The following is a 7,807-nucleotide window of genomic DNA, read 5'->3' as shown; positions in this document are numbered from 1 at the left end:
TTCAATGCAGAAACTTGCTAGCTAAGCTTCAGCATCCTAACCTGAAAATGAGAAGCCAATAGGTGATGTGCCCACCTCATGGTAGGTGCTCAACATAAGCAGCTATTAGAAATATCACGAGTTGCCAGGTGCCACAGCTCATGCCTGTAATCTCAGCACTTTGGGAGGCTGAGGTGGGAGAATCACTTGAGCCCGGGAGTTTGACACCAGCCTGCACAACATAGGGAGACCCTGTCTCTACAAAAAATAAAAATTAGCTGGGCACAGTGGCTCACGCCTGTAGTCCCAGCTACTCAGGAGGCTGAGGTGGCACGTCAAGGCTGCAGTGACTGATGATTGCACCACTGCACTCTGGCCTGGGCCACAGAGCGAGATCCTGTCTCAAAAAAAACAAACACAAAGAAATAATATAAATCACTAATTCACAGACACCATTTAAACAGTTGCAGGAGCCTTCATTGCCCTAGAGTTCTATATCTTAGAATTGTAAATATCCCTAAACAATTTAAAGCCTACAGCTGAGCCTGAACCCCAACAAGGACTTTTTTCTTTTTTGGGGCAATCGGGTGAGACCCTTAACTCTATTCTTTTACTCTGTTTACCACTATGTTACTTATTACCAGTCTCAGTGGAACTGCTTTCCTTCCTTGTGTAGCGCCTTACATATTTCACAGAGCACATGGGTCCCTGGTAGTTTTCCTTCTGGAAGCAGGGCACCCTCCTGCTGCCCAAACATCAGGACAGTGTTCTGTGTGAGTGGGACGGGCCTGGAGAGGAGTGAGGGCCTTCCCTTCCACGTGGTCTCTCTCCCCTGTCGTCCCTCTCTGCTTCCTCCTTCCTTCGCAGACCTGCTGCAGCTTATCCCAGAGGAAGTGGAACTGACAAACCATTGCTAAAAATACCCCCAGCTTGCCTTCTCAAGGGGGTGTCCCGTGAGGAAATGAGAAAATGAACGGGCAGTCTATAAGACCAACGAGGGCTACACAAACACCAGAGGCTGTTTTTATGTTATGGATCCACTCCCAGTAACATTAGGGGCAGGGACTTGGTGAGGCAGCCGTGGCCTGCCCCTTACCAGCTGTGTGACCTCAGGCAAATCATGAAAGCTTTTGAAGCCTGGGTTAATTCATTTGTAAACTGGAAAATAATACCTATCATTCACAGGGTTCTTTAAGAATCAAAGCACACAGGCACTGTAGTGGAGACCTTGAAAACATCCTACCTATTATAAGTGATCCATAAATACCAATGGTTGAGTTAAAAAAAATTTTTTTAAATTATTTTATTTAATTTTTTTAAAGAAGGTCTTGCTCTGTCCCTGAGGCTAGAGTGCTGTGGTGTGACCATAGTTCACTACAGCCTCGAACTCCTGCCTGAAACCATCCCTCTGCCTGGGCCTCACAAAGCACTAGGATTATAGGCACAAGTCACCGTGCCGGTCCCAATGGTTGTTATACTCGTATCTCCTCAGATGTTTTTTGCCTTCGAAGGACCAGAAAAGTGGTGCTCAAGTTAAAGTTAAAAAGTTGAAGTTGGCTGGGTGTGGTGGCTCACGCCTGTAATCCCAGCACTTTGGGAGGCTGAGATGGGTAGATCTCCTGAGGTCAGGAGTTTGGGACCAACCTAGCTAACATGGTGAAACCCTGTCTCTACTAAAAATACAAAAAATAGCCAGGTGTGGTGGCGCACGCCTGTAATCTCAGCTACTTGGGAGGCTGAATCAGGATAATAGCTTGAACCCAGGAGGCAAAGGTTGCAGTAAGCTGAGATAGTGCCACTGTACTCCAGCCTGGGCAACAAGAACAAAACTCCATCTCAAAACAAAACAAAACAAAACAAAAAAAGTTAAAGTTTCCCTTAAGTTATAGTTAAAATGTTAGGCCCTTTAACACCCGTGAGTTGTGGGGAAAATGGATGAAAGGCAAGAAATTTGGGGCAGACAAACCTTCTTGGTACAGACTCTCATATCACATCGCGTAAACTGCAGTGACATTGCACTGTATTGGGTGACTTTCCGTACTTGAAATTTGGCTTCACAGTGGCCAGTGTCATGATGAGCTCCATGATGGTCTAGTATTCCATTTTAAGTTAACAATGTTTTCAAAGCACAGAGGTTGCTTACCACTTTATGGGTCTCACTGGAATACTGTCTGCTCATCTGCTGGAAATCGCCTTCTCCCTTAGTTTATGTCCTTCTGAGTCATAGAAGGCAGGCAGACCTCAGGTGCAAAAGGCATTGATGGTAAAGGTGTGGGGGGAGGCAGAACATAAGAGACTGGAGGAGAAAGGCAAGGCATGGGAGAGACAGTGGAGAGCTGGAAGAGGAATTTTCTTACTGTGTTTTTAGGGGAAATGTTTCATCAAAGGCTGCTGTGCCTACCACTCCTAATGGATGAGATGATTTTAGGTGGTAAACAGTTGAACATATGAAATTTCAGGCCAAAAAATGAAAAAAGATAAAAATAAAATAAAATAAATTTAAAAAAGAAATAAACTGTCAGGTCATGAGTGGTGGCTCACACCTGTAATCCCAGCACTTTGCGAGGCCGAGGCAGGTGGATCGCTTGAGTTCAGGAGTTTGAGACTGGTCTGGGCAACGCGGCAAAACCGTGAGAAGAGATTGGGGTTGGATTGGGCTCAGTTTCTGACATAATCGCTCAGGATTGGAAGGCATGTGAGGCGAGGGTCCTTAGGAGTAAACTTGTCTAATAAGTGAGCTCTTTGCCCAGGTAAGCAAACTGCCTGCCCAAATACATTGATTTGCAGGAATTTTCTGAAGCGAATTGCCAAGTTACATACTGGCTTACAGTCTTGTTTTCCTGGGCGAGTGTTTCCTGGAAAAAAAAGTTGTGTCATATTGGCATTGATGGACTCGGCGCTCATAATTATTTGTTTAGTTAATGTGTGTTTGAAAATATACAACTAGGCCGGGTGAGGTGGCTCACACCTGTAATCTCAGCACTTTGGGAGGCCAAGGTGGGCAGATCACCTGAGGTCTGGAGTTCCAAGACCAGCCTGGCCGACATGGTGAAACCCCATCTCTACCAAAAATACAAAAATTATCCATGTGTGGTGGTGCACGCCTGTAATCCCAGCTACTCGGGAGACTGAGGCACAAGAATCACTTGAACCCAGGAGGCAGAGTTTTGCACTCCAGCCTGGGCGACAGAGTGAGACTCTGTCTCAAAAAAAAAGAAAAGAAAAGAAAAGAAAATATATAACTAGTGACATTTTGAGGTGGATGATTCAAATAAAATAAAAAACTAAACAAAAAATAAGAAAAAAAGTAAATATATAACTAGCACATCCAACCACTGATCTTGAAGATAATATTATTTAGGACAACACTGAAGAATATTGGGTTTAAAGTTAAAAACTAAGTGATTTAAAGAAAAATACATTAAATAATAGTACGGATGATACTTATTTATCTATGACAAAAATTGTGACCACTGTAAATGAAAGACTGAAATGTGAAAAGCACGGCTCAACACTGTCAGAATATCTCGGTAGGGTCTAGGCTACAGGACAGGGGAAGGCATGTAACTCATAGATGAATCATCAGAAGGAACAGGGGAAGAGAGTGGGGTTGCAGAGCTGGTCACCTGATCTGGGAGGGACATGAACACCCACTGGGTTTGGTGTCATTTCTGTTGTGCAAATGAACTGAGAATTAGAAAAGTCACCCTGGCTGGAAACAGAGTTTGTAGTGGACCTACTTGGGTCTATAGCTTTCAAATAGGAAGTAACAGCTGGGTTGGAAGATCCCATGCAAGGCAGTTGGGTTCCCCAAGAGAGGCACCTGCCATCGCGGTCACCAGGCCCCACTGAGAACAGGCCAGGTGCCAACTGAACAGCATAGTGAAGAGGGGCTGAGATTCATTTAAGGTCAAGCCAGCCTATGTGGCTTGGTGAGGAATATTTTGGACAAACTGAGGACAGAAGGCAAAGGCAAGGGCAGTTCTGGTTTTCTAGGAGTCTAGGCCAAAGAAACTTCTAGGGTGGAGCTGGTATAGGGAAAAGGTAACATCCAAATCAATGCAGGCCAAGGTTAGCTTGAATCCAAGAAGAGGAACCTTTGGGACCGGACAGGGGAGGGCCTTAGGTAGAAATCCCAGCAACCAGGGCAGAATTCTGAGCAACTGCTGTTCTCAGGCGGCTGCTGAGACCAAATAAAGCTTGGTCCTGGGTCAGCGGCTGATGTAGTAAAAAGGGAGCAAGCACGGACCTGGGTTCTGAAAGTTGCTGAGAATCTCACTACCAGGAATCACCTGGGGACCTAAACCTTAGATAGCTTTACCAGCATTCTATTCAAGCCAAATCCTAGAGTAAAACCTAGAGAATCCTGAAAGAAGACATTCTAAAAGTAACCCTAGGCCAGGCACCATGGCTTATGCTCATAATCCCAACACTTAGGGAGGCTGAGGGGGGAGGGTTGCTTGAGCCCAGGAGTTCAAGACTGCGGTGATCCAATGAGCTTGGGCGATAGAGCGATACATTGTCTCAAAAAAAAAAAAAAAAAAAAAAAAAAAGTAATCCTAGCCCTAGTACCTTTCCTTCAAGCAAGGACAAAATATTGTTGATATTCTACAAATCCACGATTTCTAGTGATTCTTGTTAACAGCTGCAGTGTTACTCACTGCCTTGTTAACTCCTTGTTAGCTCCCCCCGACCAGTGTTGCACGTTGCACTGTGGCTGGAGCACGGCTGCATGGTCAGACTGTTTAGGTACACATGAATGTTCCATCATTCAGTACTCAGAGCACCTCAGACGAGTCACTTACCCTCTCTGAGGCTGAGATTTTTGCATTCGTACCTACTTCGTGGAGGTACTGTGAAGTGGGAGTGACAGAATTTATGTAGAATGCTCAGCATATGGCGAGCACGTCATAAATATTAGCTGTTAGCTCTTACTTTATTTATTCATTTATTCTTTTTTTTTCTGTCTAGCTCTCATTTTTATAAAGCTTTAAGGGGATTTTTGATTTGGGATTTTTGCTTCCCCTAGACCTGGAGGAAGAGAAAGGAAGGCCAATGAGAGAGTGATGATGGTGCAGAGGCACCTAGGCAAAGCTCTGTGGCCTTTGGGAGAAGACACTACTTGGCTCAGGGGATTAAGTACATGTGTGACCTTAATTCCTCTGTCAAAACAACAACAACAAAATCCCCAAACTATGAAAAGCCACAGACTTCTAGGAATAGAAGACAAAAGGAGGAAGGAGGAGGAGGAGGAAGATACCAAGGGGAAAACGATGTGAAAAGCTGATTTTGTAGCCCTGAGCATATAGGAAAAGCCCCCATGGTGATGACTTCTTTGAATAAATGTTGCTTGAAGAAAAAGAAGGCACCAGAAAGAGCAGAAAACAATTGGGTGAATGAAAGAATGTCATGCAGAGGAGAGGTATGTGCAAATGCAGATATTCCATGAAAAGCTATAGCTTTTTTTTTTTTTTTTAAGGGAGTTTCACTCTTGTTGCCCAGGCTGGAGTGCCATGGCGCGATCGCAGCTCACTGCAACCTCCGCCTCCCAGGTTCAAGTGATTCTCCTGTCTCAGCCTCCTGAGTAGCTAGGATTACAGGCACCCACGACCATGCCTGGCTAATTTTTGTATTTTTAGTAGAGACAGGGCTTCACCATGTTAGCCAGGCTGGTCCCAAACTCCTGACCTCAGGTGATCTACCCACCTCAGCCTCCCAAAAGTGCTGGGATTATAGGCATGCGCCACCACACCTAGCTAATTTTATCTTTTTAGTAGAGACAGGGTTTCATCATGTTGGTCAGGCTGGTCTCGAACTCCTGACCTCAGGTGATCCACCCACCTTGGCCTCCCAAGGTGCTGGGATTACAGGCGCGAGCCACCGCCTGTATAGATTTTATGTGAGTATAATTGTAATTTTGTGAAACATGTATCTACATTCATAATAATTAGAAGAAAATTTAGAATAAAAGAAATTGTTCAGTAAATATTTAAAGATACTTAATCACATAAAAAGTATAAAACAGCCTGTAATCCCAGCACTTTGGGAGGCTGAAGAAGGTGGATTGCTTGAGCTCAGGAGTTTGATACCTGCCTGGGCAACATGGCAAAACCTAATCCCTAGAAAAAAAAAATACAGAAAATTAGCCAGGTGTGGTGGTGCGCACCTGTGATCCCAGCTACTCAGGAAACAGGTGGGAGGATCGCTTGAGCCCAAGAGGTTGAGACTACAGTGAGCCATGATTGCGCCACTGTACTCCAGCCTGGGCAACAGACCAAGACCCTGTCTCAAAGACAAACAAACAAACAACACAACAAAACAAAACAAAAAAAGACAAAACTATGTTCCCATAGGAACATTGTTTTTGTTGACTCCCAGGCTATAACTTTTTTTACAATTTTATTTTATGTATTTATTTATTTAGGATACAGAGTTTAACTGTCAGAGGCTGGAGTGCAGTGGCACAATCTCAGCTCACAGCAACCTCTGCCTCCCAGGTTCAAGCAATTCTCCTGTCTCAGCCTTCCGAATAGCTGGAATTACAGGCAGCCTCCACTACACATGGCTAATTTTTGTGTTTTTAGTAGAGATGGGGTTTCACCATGTTTACCAGGCTAGTCTTGAGCTGCCGACCTCAAGTTACCTGCCCATCTCGGCCTCCCAAAGTGCTGGGATTACAGGTGTGAGCCACGGCGCCTGGCCTGAGGCTATTATTTTTGATAAGAAAATGTTTTGTCATTTTGCATTTGCCTAGGAAGGCAATGACTGACTCATCTGACACATTTATAATCACAAATTAAAACAAAAGCATCAGAACTCCCCAGGTCAGATAGGATGCTGGGTATGCCAAATTGGAGCATGCAGGATGTCAGACGACTTCTCTGAGGGTGCTTATATTTCCTTATTTCTTTATTCGCATCTGGTTCTCCTTTATTACTCTGTAATGTCCTATACTTCTCCAAATACAGCACTTACCCACTGTATTATAAGTGCCTGTTGATTTGTCTCTCTCTCCCTCTTGAACTGCAAATGAAAAAAGTAAATGATAAATATGAGTTGAATTAATGAATTCAACAACAATTTATTAGATGCCTAGTGTATGACAGACACCTTTCAGGCATTGGGGCTTGGATCACAATGGCAAATAGAATCCCTGACTTCATGGAGTTTTTATTGTATCAGAGGAAACAGATCATAACAAGGAAATAAACATCTGTACTACCTCAGATAGTGATAAATGCTATGGATAAAAATAACACAGGGGGCTGGGCACGGTGGCTCACGCCTGTTATCCCAGCACTTTGGGAGGCCTAGGTGGGAAGATTACTTGAGCTCAGGAGTTCGAGACCAGCCTGGGCAACATGGCGAAACCCAGTCTCTACTAAAAATACAAAAATTAGCCAGGTGTGGTGGTGGGCGCTTATAATTCCAGCTACTAAGAAGCCTGAGGTGGGAGAATTGCTTGAACCCGGGAGGTGGAGGTTGTAGTGAGCCAAGATTGCATCATTGTACTCCAGCCTGGGTGACAGAGTGAGACTCTGCCTCAAAACAAACAAACAAACAAATAAAGGAATGGGGAATGCTGGGGTAGGGGAGCCCTGAAGAAGCAGCAAGAATAAGCCCCGTGGACAGCTGGTGGAGGGGGCATCTGGGCGGAGGGAGGGGCTGTGCACATGCCAAGGGCCAGGCATGGGCATTTGTGTTCCAGGTATTGGGGGGTGGGGGATGGGGAGGCCGTGAGAGGACAGTAGTCAGATCAAAGAGATGTGGGACCTTGCACGTCACTACAAGAAGTTAGCTTTCTTCTCTTCTTCCTCCTCCTCCTCCT

The sequence above is a fragment of the Nomascus leucogenys genome, chromosome 4 (assembly GCF_006542625.1).
Source record: "Nomascus leucogenys isolate Asia chromosome 4, Asia_NLE_v1, whole genome shotgun sequence".
In the NCBI taxonomy this organism is placed as follows: Eukaryota; Metazoa; Chordata; class Mammalia; order Primates; family Hylobatidae; genus Nomascus; species Nomascus leucogenys.
This window is presented reverse-complemented; position numbering follows the sequence as displayed.